We start from the raw sequence: 13,246 nt of genomic DNA, 5'->3' as shown, positions 1-13,246 counted from the left end.
GGTCTGTACACACCACCTTTGTGCCCTAGGTCAGGGTCCTCCACCCATCCCCCAGGGGATCTGAAATGCAGAAACCTGGAGATGTGCCTGAGGGCCACTGAACCACACTTGTAGGCAGAACAAAGAAGTACACATCAAACCCGGAACAGGGATCACAAAGCAAAGAGACATGCCTAGTGCAGGATATAAGGACTCTTTATCTCTTTGCAAGGAAATATTCCAGGTCTAAAGTTACTCCTATGCATCATGCAGGGGGAGAAGCTGTGCATATTGCCTTTCCCACAATTTACTCCTATGGCAGACAACACCTATCAAATCTAGGCTTTGCCTATCAATTTCCCAGAATGCTCAGGTGGCGGTGGAGGTGGAATTGTGTCCAATGAGCCCCTAAACAACTTATGTGGATTGGTTTGCTTCTTGCAGTGCCTCTCTCATTTTGAGACAGCACTTTATTAAAGTCACTAGCAGAATTAGACTCAGGAAGATGGTCTCAACAAGGAATTTCAACGTCCTGGATTAAGCCAACTATTGGGGTAAAAAAATCTGTCTAGGGGAACTGTGGGTGTATAGCTGAAAACCCACCTGAGTATGTATCCTTTCCACTTTGTTTCCCTTGTCCCTGAATTGTAAATGCACACAGAAATGGGTGTTAGCAATAACACAAATGCCACTTCTTCCTCCTGTACGAAACTGCGGGCTATTCAGTTATCCATTACCACCGAGGTTAGAAGTTAGCAAGTCCAGTTGATCTTGGATTGAGGAGGGTGTGAGTTGTTATGTGATGGGCTGACCATTGAAACGGGAGTTTGGAACTCAGAAGACTTCAGTCCCAGTCACAAATTCAACGTTGTTCCAGCTCACAGAACATTCAGTGCTGCTGATTCTTGTCAGGAGTTGTTCCAGGCATGGCAGAGGAAACCCCAGAGGCTGGAGATGTTCTTGCTTAATGACCTGGAGGGAGGGCTGCTTGTGGGGGGGTGCCTGGGACAGCTACCTAGACTATGGGTCTGGGTCCTGAGGTTACAATTCTTTGGGATCCCATTGCTTTCTAAGATCCAAACTTTTCCACCTTTGTGGTCCAACCTAGGAAAGGAAATCACATCTTGTACAAATTTGGCATATCCTATAATATTGCCTAGCTGTATCAGGGATTAGGAATCACAGGTGGGATGGATTGACTGATTCTTCTCTTGTTTTGTTGAGGTCTCACAAGAAGGAGTTTCTTGAAGGTATCATTGCCTTCATCTTTGAATCAGAGGGTCCAATGGTGGTGCCACTGAAGCCAGACCACAGATCACCCTGGGTAGCTCGTTTCAGAGGGAAGAAAGAAGAGAGAGAGAATAATTGGCAATACTGGAAGTGGGATTTCACAGGCACAGTCTAGTAAGGTGACTTCCTGGTCCTCCACTCTCTCCAAGCTCAGTATTTCCAAACAGGCATTGCAGCACTGTGCTTCTCTTCCATTTGAGTGCAATATCTAGTGTCCAGATGGATCTGTAAAACCTGGTAAGCCATTCCTTCTGGGATTGAACCCAGGGGTGCATTACTGCTGAGCTACATCCCCAGTCCTTTTTATTTTAATTTCAAGGCAGGGTCTCATTAAGTTGCTGAGGGTTTTGCTAAGTTGCTGAGGTTGGCCTTTAACTTGTGATTCTTTTACCTCAGCCTCCTGAGCTGCTGGGATTACAGGTGTGCACTATTGCACCCATCAGAAGACATGTTGTTCTAAAGCCAAAATAGAGGTTTCTGGAATGGTGGTCCCATCTCCAGATGTGTCCATGGTAGTGAGGCATTGCTGGAGTTCATGTCTGGGAACTCGCAATCCAGTATGGTTAATTCGACACATGGGTATGGGGCAAATGTCCTAGTTGATATGGCTTGGTTAGCAGCAGGCATCCCAGGACTGTGCTGTGTCTTTGACTTTTGTTTCTTTTAGGGTGAGGTCTTATGTTTTGGCACATTATTGCATCTGAGGTGATCTTCCATGCCCTACTCAGTGTTAACTCAAAGGACAATAATAGTAATTGGATGAGCACATGCTAGGGCAGCTGTGAGTTCCCGTCAAATTCCACTTCAACTTTTCTTTTCTTTCTTTTTTTCTTTTTTTTGTTATGGGATCAACATAGATAATAATTTGATTTCTTTCCCAATATTCAAGTTGCTGTCACAGTCCCTATCCTCACACAGAGGAGCCCTTAATGGTCTAATCATTAATTTGTCATATTATAAGCTCATTTGCAACAGCCCATGTATTTGTAAATATATAATAGGGAATTGCTGTTAGGGTGACCTTAATATCCATGAATATTGCATGGAGTTTGGCCTATTGGGTAGAGCAGCTTTGTCTGCTTAGCCAAAAGGTGGCCATCCTTTGGGTAGGTGGCCACAGTGGTTCCCGGATTCCCTCAGCTTTGAATTTCTCAGATGCCCCAAGTCACAACATCAGCTAGAATATCTTTGAATCAGGGGCCTCACTTAGGTAGAGGGTGGAGCAGCCTCCAACATTGCTCCTGGCTTTTCCTTACAGAGTTATATCTTCTTTTCCACCTAGTTTTGTGTTCTGCTTTTTTTTTTTTTTTTTTTTCTGAATAAGGCATTGGGGATTGGGTAACTTTAGTGGTAGGTGGGAATAAATATGCCCTGTCATATTTATGGAACTGGAATCCTCAATTGTGAATGGCATATCCCTTGATGTGGTGGTGATGTTCTGTACCACGAGCAGCCCAAAACATCAATACCTAAAGTCTACTTAGTAGTGGGAACCATGATCATTAGTGCTTGAAATGGCTCCAAACCATCCTACCTATAAATAGACGATCACCTGTCTGCCATGGGTCTCAATGTGAATCCCAAAGCCTCCTAATGGCACCATTTACTCCTATACCTGGAGGGCTACCTGGAGAGGCCTGGGATTATTGTCATTTGAACACCAGCATCCATGAGCCCTATAAAAGTCTGAACCTCCTCTTTCTCTCCTTTTACCCTCCTAGGAGCTCAGGGCTGTTGGCTCCCACTCAGAGAACTTGGCCCCACCTCTCACTGTTCTTGTTGAAGCAGGGTGAGGTCAGGATAGACATGAAGATATTCATCCTCTCTATCTAATTCATCACACTCTCAGTTGGAGTCATGTTCTTCACTGTTCCTGTCAGGGTGCAGAGAGACTGTGGCAATTTGTAACTGTCCTTTTCCAACCATGTCCCAGGGCTTAAAAAGGGTCCTTATGTGGGACTGGAGATATTTCCAGCCCTGTAAGCCCTCCTCCTCATGTTTCTTTCTGGTTCCAAACAGGGTCTTACTTTTAATTTAGGAGGAGCCTATAGCACTGGTGGGGATCTATGGAAATCCCATCAACTTCCATTTTTTCTATTCCATTTCACTAGTAGAGCAACATGGTTGTGTGGGAAGGTGCTGCTCCTCCTTTCTCTTTTCTCCCTCACCCTCTAAGTTCCCTTTGGGATCTTTGGAGTGAAATGATTATGAGAGGTAGAACCTGATCAGTGGATTAATCCACTGATATGCATTAACAGGGTGGTAACTGTAGGCAGGTAGGGTGTGGCTGGAAGAAATAGATCACTGGGAGTGTCTTTGGGTTTTATATTTTATCCAGGTGAGAAGAGCTTTCTCTCTTCTTTCTAGTGGCCAGGTCCTGAGCTGCTTCCTCCACCACACCATTTTGCCATGATGTTCTGACAGAGATATGGAATTGGCCAACTATGGACTGAACCTGTGAAACCACGAACCAAAATCAACTTTTTCTCCTTTAAGTTGTTCTGGTCTGGTCTTTTGGTTACAGAAGCAAAACTGATTAAAACATTTGTCCTGTACAAAGTGGGCAAAAATTTCTTGCAGCAAAAGATCGGTGGTAGCTTCCCCAGATGATGCCTCTGAACCTAAAAATTTTGTATGAACATTTCCATCCAAAATGTTCACCCACTTGGGACTCCTCTGGCTTCTGCCTGAATGTGAACTTTTTTTTTCTTTTCTTTTTTTGTATTTCATTCTCAGAAAAAGACCTTATTTCAGTAATTTAATCTTCAGCAACATCTTTGGTGATGTTGCACTGGGTGAAGACAGGTCTTACCCAAAGCCCACATGTGACCAGGTTTGGGCAGAGCTCCCCACACAGGTCCCTGACTTTCCTTGGTGATCATTTATGACACCTGATGAATTAAACAGGATGCTCCAGGAAACAGAACCAACAGAATACACACTCAGGTGCACACATGTGTGCACATACACACACACTTATTAATATTTACCTATTTATTACAAGATTTTTGGTTCACATGAATATGGAGGCTGAGAAGTCCCATGTTCTGCAGTCTATAAAGCAGGAGACCCAAGAGAGTCAATGGTATAATTTTATTCTGTGTCTGAAACCCGAGAATGAGGGTCATTAAGGGTGTAAGCCTCAGTCAAAGGGCAGAAGACCAATGTTCCAGCTCGGGCAGTCCACTAGAGAAGGGGAACCCTCCCTTTCTCCTTCACCTTTTTGCTGTATTCAGGCCCTTGATGGATCAGTGATCGATCCATATTGGGGAGGAACATCCGCTTAACGCATTCTACTGATTCAAATGCTACTATCGTCCAGAAACACCCTTACAGATACACCCAGAAATAGAGTTTAACCAGCTCACTGTGCATCCCATAGCTCAGTCAAATTGACCTGTAAAATTAATCATCACATCTGATACAGTGGGAGACGGCAGGTGGCATGGGAGGGTGTAGGCAGCCAAGATCCAGGGTATGGTCCTCCTATTTTTTCTAGGATCCACCTCTTCCATCTCCACCCTTATCCATTGTTTCAGTTTATCCTGCCAACAGAGAGATTGTTTACATCTCCATTCTTGTGTCATGAGTGTGAGTCCAGTATTTCCATCAGCCTGTCACCCTCGGGAAGCTGGCATCACTCTAGGATGACTGAACCCAAGAGCACTTGTGCATCTACCACACCATGGCATAATTTGTAGACAATCCTGATCGCTGAGCCAAACTGTTAAATGAGTGTCACCTGCTGTTTCCATTCAGAAGCAGTCGTCCAAGCATGTCAACACAATGCATGGTTTGCAGGTGTTGGGGTTATCAGGAAAAATTCACACAGGCACTGGCTGGAACAATAATTCGCTCACGTGGAAGAGAGAGCAAGATCAACTTCAGTACTGAGCATTGGCCCCCACGGGCAGCAGGTCTCACTCCTCATCCATTGTAGGAAGGAAGCCTGAACACTCCCTTCTTACACTGCAGGTGAAGGGCCTCCACCTATCAGCCAGGGGACGGAAATACAGAAAGCTGGGGATGTGCCTGAGATCCCTACCTGCGACTAAAGCAGAACTGAGGACTTATCAGACCCAGTGCAGAAAAAGATATTCCAAACAAAGAGATATGTCTAGTACAGGCTGTGAGGACTCTTTATTCCATGCAAGGAAATGTTCTAAGCCCCAAACAGAGGACAATTTCACAGCAGAAATTTTCTGTGCACTAGATAGAAAACCCTGTGCAAGTAGAAATCATGCTGTTCTGACACCATTTTGGTATTCTCAGTTGCGTACTTAGTAATTCTCAATAAATATGTGTTGAATGAATAGGATGCTCTTTTATCAATCTGGCATATTATCCCTTTGACTACTTCATATGATGCTTTCCTCCAGGTTTTCACTTAAGATTCATCACTTTTACAAGTGACTGTCTCTCTCTCTCTCTCTCTCTCTCTCTCTCTCTCTCTCTCTCTCTCTTTCTCTCTCTGAATGTTCATTGAAGCTTGTAGTATGTGACATAAACAGAAGATATCTAATTTATGTAATTAGAGATAGTTCATAGCTAATTAGATTATAGACCAAGGGACAGCCAGGTTATCAGAGAGAATGTTCTATTAGTAGTTAGGAAACCTGACTTCTAATCTCAACTCAGCTAATTACCAGCTGATATGTGACTCTGGACACATCTCTAGACTAGTAGAATCCTCAGTTTTCTCTCTCTCTCTCTCTCTGTCTCTCTCACCTCCCTTATTTCTTCTTTTCCTCCTTCTTCCCCTTACTCTCCTCCTCCTTCTCCTCCTCCCCCCCTCCTTTTTCCACTGGGAATTGAATCCAGGGGCACTCTTCCACTGAGCCACATCCCCAACTCATTTTGTTTTTTATTTTGACACAGTGTCTAGCTAAGTTTCCCAGGCTGGACTCGAACTTGAGCTCCTCCTGCCTCAGCCTCTTGATTCACTTAGATTACAGGTGTGCACCATCACACCTGGTCATCAGTTTTTCATCTGTGAAATGAGGCATCGGGTAGAATCAAATAGCCTGATTCCATCTCTGTGTGTGTGTGTGTGTGTGTGTGTGTGTGTGTGTGCAGTGAACCCAGGGTTTCATGCATGCTAGGTGAATGTTCTACCACTAAGCTATATCCTGAGCCACCCACCATTTTTGAAAGCTCAAGGATAGAGATATCAATCATCAGTAAAACAGAAATGGTTGGAGTTTGGAGAGATGGCAGTGGTAGACAACAGTAAATATCTAAAAGTAAAGTCTATGAATGGAAGTCAGACCGCCAGGAGTCGTGAAGAGTGGAGGACGAGGAACGGAACAGGTGTGTGTGTGAATGTGTGCCTATCCCAGACAGCTGTCGTTTCTGCCCCCTCTAAAGCAGTCCTTACCCCACCGTTTCAGCCAGACTTACATTCTATTGACACTCATTACTTCATTTTTCTCAATGGCCTTTATATGGTCCAACAGATGTTTTGCTCCAAATTAGAACCTTTTAGTGGACAGAGAGTTGTAGATAAAGGTCTTTTCCACCTGATATTTTTTTAAAAAAATCTGTATTAGTGCAGAGAAGCAGAACACACACACACACACACGCACACACACACAAATTTATTTTATGAGATTGGCTCATGTGGTTGAAGAATCCCAAGGTCTGTGGTTAACAAATTCAAAACCCAGGAAAAATCAATGATGGAGTTCTAGGCCTAAAGATCTAGCTTTAGTTCAAGGTCAGAAAACCAGGACAGCTAATGGTTAAGAACCCTGCTAGACTGATCTTTTCATGGCAGAAGTCAAATTGTGTGGATTTACTGGTCAAAATCCTACAACTTTTTCTTTTAATAATGAGCTCTTAATGTCTAATAATGTCTAATAATGGAATAAATTCAAATTCAACCTGGCATTCAAAGATCCTCTTCTACCCTATTTTTTTTTCTACTTTTTTAAAGTTTATATAAATAGTTGTATAGTCTATTCTTTTTGCAACTTGTCTTTTTTCCCTCTAAAGACCCCCCCCAACAATTTATCCATGTTGATATTTACAGATCTATTTAAAAATAAACTGTATTTGGGCTGAGGATGTGGCTCAAGTGGTAGCTCGCTCGCCTGGCATGCGTGCGGCCCGGGTTCGATCCTCAGCACCACATACAAACAAAGATGTTGTGTCTGTCGAAAACTAAAAAATAAATATTAAAATTCTCTCTCTCTCTCTCTCTCTTTAAAAAAAATTTAAAAAATAAACTGTGTAGTATTCTATTGTATAATAAAATATAGTTTAATCATGCTTTTTCCTATCTGTGGATTTTTTGAATGTTCTCATTTTTTTTTTGCATTGCTTGAAACATTGTTGTACTTATTGGTTTTGTTATTATTATTTTTAAATTAATAAACAAATATGTTTTTTTTTTACTTCCCAACCTTAAATTCTAGTGCATGTAGCTAGGCCAATATTAATGCATTAGAATTAAATATGACCTCAACAATGGAGGTAATAGAAAATTCTGTGCTAAGCTAGCTCTACCCAAGTCACAGATTAGCACACACTAAGACCTTTTTTAGAATTGGGCTCTGTCTATGCCAGAGGCCAGTGTGGCATGATCAGGTCGAGACAAAGCCTTTCAGTGGGACTATTTACAAAGGAATGCCTCACTTGTCTACTGGTCACCAATTTTTTAAATACTTTTATTTTATTTATTTATATATTTTTAATTTTTTAATAATATTTATTTATTAGTTTTCGGTGGACACAACATCTTCATTTTTATGTGGTGCTGAGGATTGAACCCAGGCCACATGCATGTCAGGCGAGCACGCTACTGCTTGAGCCACATCCCCAGTCCCTGGTCACCAATTTTAACTATAATCTCTTTCCAATTTTTACCAACTGATTTGGGGAAACAACATTCTGCAGTACTCTCTGGAATAGGCCCAATTTGCTTCACTCGACTGGCTTCAGTTTATCTCTTTTCCACCTGATTGGATTCTGCATTCTTTTCATAGTTTTCTTGCCTGGCCCTCAGCCACAGGTCTAATATCATTTTGCTAATAGTCCTCTATTGTGCCTTTGTTTGTGATCTCAGATCATTTTGTTTTAATTTGTACCATTTTCTTCTTTCAACTCTAAAAAAAAAAAAATGTTTGGTCCTTGTTCTAACTTCTCGAGCACAATGGTTAGCTTATTAATTTTAAAAAGAAATTCCTGTTTCCTCTCCATCCATCTGAGGCTGTACTCATTGCTTCAAATGACCCTTCAGTTGTGCTCCACAAATTTTCATATTTAATGCTTCTGTTTTTATTCTATTATAAATATGTGGTGATTGCCCCAGGACTTCTTTGATTATTTAAAAGTACTTAAAAAGTATTGTCTTCGTTTCAGAAAATGTGAGGTTTGAGAGCTAGATTTTTATAGCTTACTTGAACTTTTACTGCACTATAGTTAGAAAATTTGATGTGTATGATGTTGATCTTTGGTAGTTCTTAAGGCTTCCTGTGTAACTATGTACTTGGTTAATTTCAAAGATATTTTATTGAGCTTGTAAAGACTTGAAAATTCAATTAAAATTCATTTGCATGCAATAAATTTCTTGTTTTTTTATACAGTTCTGAGTTTCAGCAGATGCCAAGAGTCAAGCAATTATCATCATCAACATAAAGCACATCATAATCAAGATAAAGCACATTTCAATCACTCCATCCCCAAACTCCCCTGTATTTCTCATTTTTTGTCAACCCCTTGTACCCTCAATCCTTGGCAATCACTGATCTGTTTTCCATGCCTTTGATTTTGTCATATAAATGGAACCATATAATATGTGACCTTTTGAATCTGGCTTCTTTTCACTCAGCATAAGCGTTTAGGATTCATCTGCATTGTAGCAAATGTTAGCAATTCATTTATTTTTTTACTGCTGAATAGTATTCCATTGTATGGATATACCACAGTATGTCTATATACTCACTATTTAAGAGACATTTGGATATTTTCCTGAAGCCCATGTTGGATCCCGTGTTGGTATAAGACTGTTGTATGTTCCCAGTCACTTGTTCCTTTTATCATTATGCAGAGTGCTCCTCTGAACTCCCAATAATGCTTTTGGCTTTAAATTCCTTTGTGTCAGTCATGAATAGTGCTACACATTCTCTACCCTTCTCTTGCCTGCTGGCCTACAACTGTGTGGCCCCAGCTCCCTTGCCGACTGCCTTGACCCCTGTGTCTCTTGAAATTCCATCAATCAGCTTCTGAGGTCTGTATTTGGGCCTGAAATTCCTTTGGGTTACAGTAGTTTTTAGCTCATGCTTATCCCAATGGCCCCTGATTCTCTCTTTGTTTATGGCATCTGGGAGTGACCCTTCTTTAGTTTGACTTCAGCTATGTATTATCCATTTGTTTGCATTGTATTTTGTGCAGTGTTTCTGTGTGTCTGTCTGAAGGATAGAACCATCTGTGGCAACTCAGTCTGCTATGTTGATAGAACACCTAGCTCTATTTTTTATTCTCTTTTATTACTTATCCAGTGCAGTCTGGTGTTATGGTGATTTGTGAGTATCTTCTTTTTCCTCCATCAGATTGCAAACTTCTTGACAGCCCCTTAGTCTCAGTTCATAGCACAGAGCAGAATGAACACTGATTTGAACTGAGCTGGAATCCCTGGACATTTGGTTCTCACCTACTGCGAGAGCCTCAGATAGGGAACTGTCACTGTGATTGGCTTCATGATGGAGCAATGAACCAGTCTAGCTAATGTCTTGGGTCACAGCTATGCTCTGAGGACAGGTTGTCTGCCTGTGAGTTAATGCTACATCCTGTACCTGCAGAATGACATTAAATCAATTATTTGATTCCTTTTCACTTTGGTTTCTTTGTAAATTCCTTATAAATTACCCTTTATAAATGATTTTTCCTGAGGATTATTTAATACATATAGTTTACATAATACATAATATAGAGAGTTTATAAAAAGTGGTCTTTTTGAAGATTAAATATAACATAGAATTAAATAACCAAACAATGTACTTAACTTCCAACTTAAGACATAATAAGGGCTCGGTGAATATTGGCTTCAGTGATAACAATTGGAAGGTGGTTTATCATGTGACAAATGCACATTTAAAAAGAACTGAAAGATGACTTAATGATTGTAGAGAACAGCTCCTTTGAGAGCTGTGGTCTCACCTGATTCTATAAAATATGAAAATAACAACAATAATAAAACACACACTCACTCCTACACATACATTTTGAGAAATATAAAAGCAAAACTTGCCAAGTAAGAATTTTTTACCATTAACTTTCCTTGCCTCACATTCACAGATATTTCTGACTCTAGTCTAGGATCCCTGTTGATATTTATAAAAATTTGAGCCAACCCTTTTGAGCAATTTTTTTTTTAAAGAGAGAGTGAGAGAGAGGGGGAGAGAGAGAGAGAGAATTTTAATATTTATTTTTTAGTTATCGGCGGACACAACATCTTTGTTTTGTATATGGTGCTGAGGATCGAACCCGGGCCGCACGCATGCCAGGCGAGCGCGCTACCGCTTGAGCCACAACCCCAGCCCAGCAATTTTTAAAAATTGTTTTAACAATCAACTTTGATACCAAATCCCAAAGTTTTATAAATGAATTCACTGACAAAAGTAAAAATAAGAGTACAAGAAATGGATGAACTTCCCCAACGATTTGATTTCTTGTGGCTGGGGGGGTCATTCTTTTTTTATCTTTCTGAAATTAGCGTGTTTCCACAGAGTAGAAAGCTAGATTTTCAGAGAAGGAAGCCCTGCCTCCAACTTCTAAGGCCTAAGCCCTTGTAAGTGTTCCCTGCACTGAGCATACAAGGATAGACTATAAAATTCAGCATTGTCCCTTTAGATAAAATATTAGTTGTTTTATTTTTATTTTCCACTTTTTTAATGGTTTGGGTTTAAGTTGTATTTTAGTTTGTATTTCACTAGGCAACGACAGGGGCATTTGAACAAAGTTTTGCACAGAGGATTAAGTTTTATGATGTCTTGTGAATCTTAAAAATGCGAATATTGATGAGTTCTGGTGTAAATCTCCGGTCCTCTGTCCTGGCCCTTTCTATACACATGCACCATTTTGCCATGTCAGAGCACATGAGCCACAGTTACAGGTTCTGACGATATTAGTTCTATCAACGGATACAAAGGGGAGTGGTGTGTGTCACTAAATGACTCAGCTCAGAAGACCTCGTGCCCTCAAGTGTAATTGCAGGGTTTGAGGTCTCCACCCCTGTGGTTATCCCAGAGCATCACTGGGTGTAAGTTTTCCCAGGATATTTATGGGAGGAATTGAAGGGGGCACATAGATAGGGATGGAACCAAGTCCCACTGCAGCCTTGGGCTCTGCTTCTTGGAGAAATCACTATGTAAAGAGCTGATGCAGCCAGGGTAGGGCTCTGACTTGAAAGGTTCTCCTTTTGGAGAAGCCTGGAGGTTCATCTGGAAAGATCTCTGCCTTCCAATGGTGCTTTCTTGGTGATCTTCACAGCCCCGCTGCAGACGGCACCATTCATGTGGGCTTCAGCCCTGGAGCTGGGCAGGGGGCCACTTACACAACCAGACACAGGGGCCTGGCCCTGGCCAGATACACAGCCTTCAGGCCAGCAAGGCTCCTCTCACTCCTCTCTTCTTGTCTTTTGTCTTCATAACTTCTACAGGATCAACTGTCAAACTGGAGATCCAGGTGTCCACCTGTCTGAGTTCTTCTCCACTAGACTTTAGATTGAAGATTAAATTCTTTCTGCTTTTGGGAACTATGAGCTAGATGTTGAATGCTAAGAATTCTGTTTCTAATAGTAAGAGTGATAGGCCATCAAGCTTATTGTATTTAAAATACTAACAAAACACATATATGTATGTATGTACATGCTGTACATTTTAGATTACATAGCATAGAGTTTTCTTTTTTTGTGACTATAAATAACTAAAGGGGTCACAGGCTGGAATACCTGGAAGAGACACAATGAAATTGGGGCTTAGAGAGGTTGAATGTTTTGCTCAAGCTCACCCAGCTAACACCATCTGTATAGTAACACCAGCTGTATGGTAAAGATGTTGTCTAAACCTATTATCTGCTTAGTGATTTCTAGTGATGGTGGCTGGGGAGGCAGGCAGTACAGTAAAGTTTATTGAGGCATACTTTATATATAGTAAAATGCATAAAATATTAAGTGCTTAGTTTGATGACTTTTGTGATGTGAAATAATGCTTTGTTCAAGTTACGAGGCGTTTCCTTTACTCCAGAATGTTGTCTTGTATCCCCTCCCATAGATAACCTCCATTCTGATATCCATCCCCATTAGCAAGCCCTGCCTATTCTTAAACCTCCTATAAATGGGATCACATGATGTGTGTTTTCGAGTGTGGCTTTTTACTCCTGGTAATGGGTGTGTACAAGTTAGTGCACGCTTGGATGCTGCCGAGTCTTGTTTGCCCTTCTTGGTGACACATTGGATACAAGACCTTAAATAAACAGCACACACTGTGAATGGATGTGCTGAGTCATGAATGTTCTGCACATCTCTAATTGCCAGGTTTGGGGTAAGGCAGCATCTTGAGTGACTTGGCTACATTTATATTTGTTTCAGGGACAGAACCGAAAATCAATGCCTTGGTGAACTTTGTTTAATAACTTCCCTTCTTTAATCACATTAGATGCTTATTTGGAGACAAAATAAACTCCATTAAGGCAGCACTGTTGGGTAACTGCTTTATCCGGTCTCAGGACGTGGAGCGCGGTGGGTATTGTAGCCTCACACTTATGAAGGATGAAAGTCAGTGCCTATCTCTCCCATCTCTTTATGGTACTGCTCTGGGCAGAAACACACCCAAAAGAGAATGCGAACCGCTCACTACTGGTCTTGAATTAGGCAGGAGAAGTCTTGCTTTTCCTCTTTCTTTTCCTCTCCTCTGTCATTATTGTTACCATAAATGTTGGTACAGACAGAAAAAACAAATACTGCATGTTCCACAGG

The sequence above is a fragment of the Callospermophilus lateralis genome, chromosome 1 (genome assembly GCF_048772815.1).
Source record: "Callospermophilus lateralis isolate mCalLat2 chromosome 1, mCalLat2.hap1, whole genome shotgun sequence".
Classification (NCBI taxonomy): Eukaryota; Metazoa; Chordata; class Mammalia; order Rodentia; family Sciuridae; genus Callospermophilus; species Callospermophilus lateralis.
The sequence above is the reverse complement of the archived record's forward strand: the minus strand, read 5'-3'. Positions refer to the sequence as shown.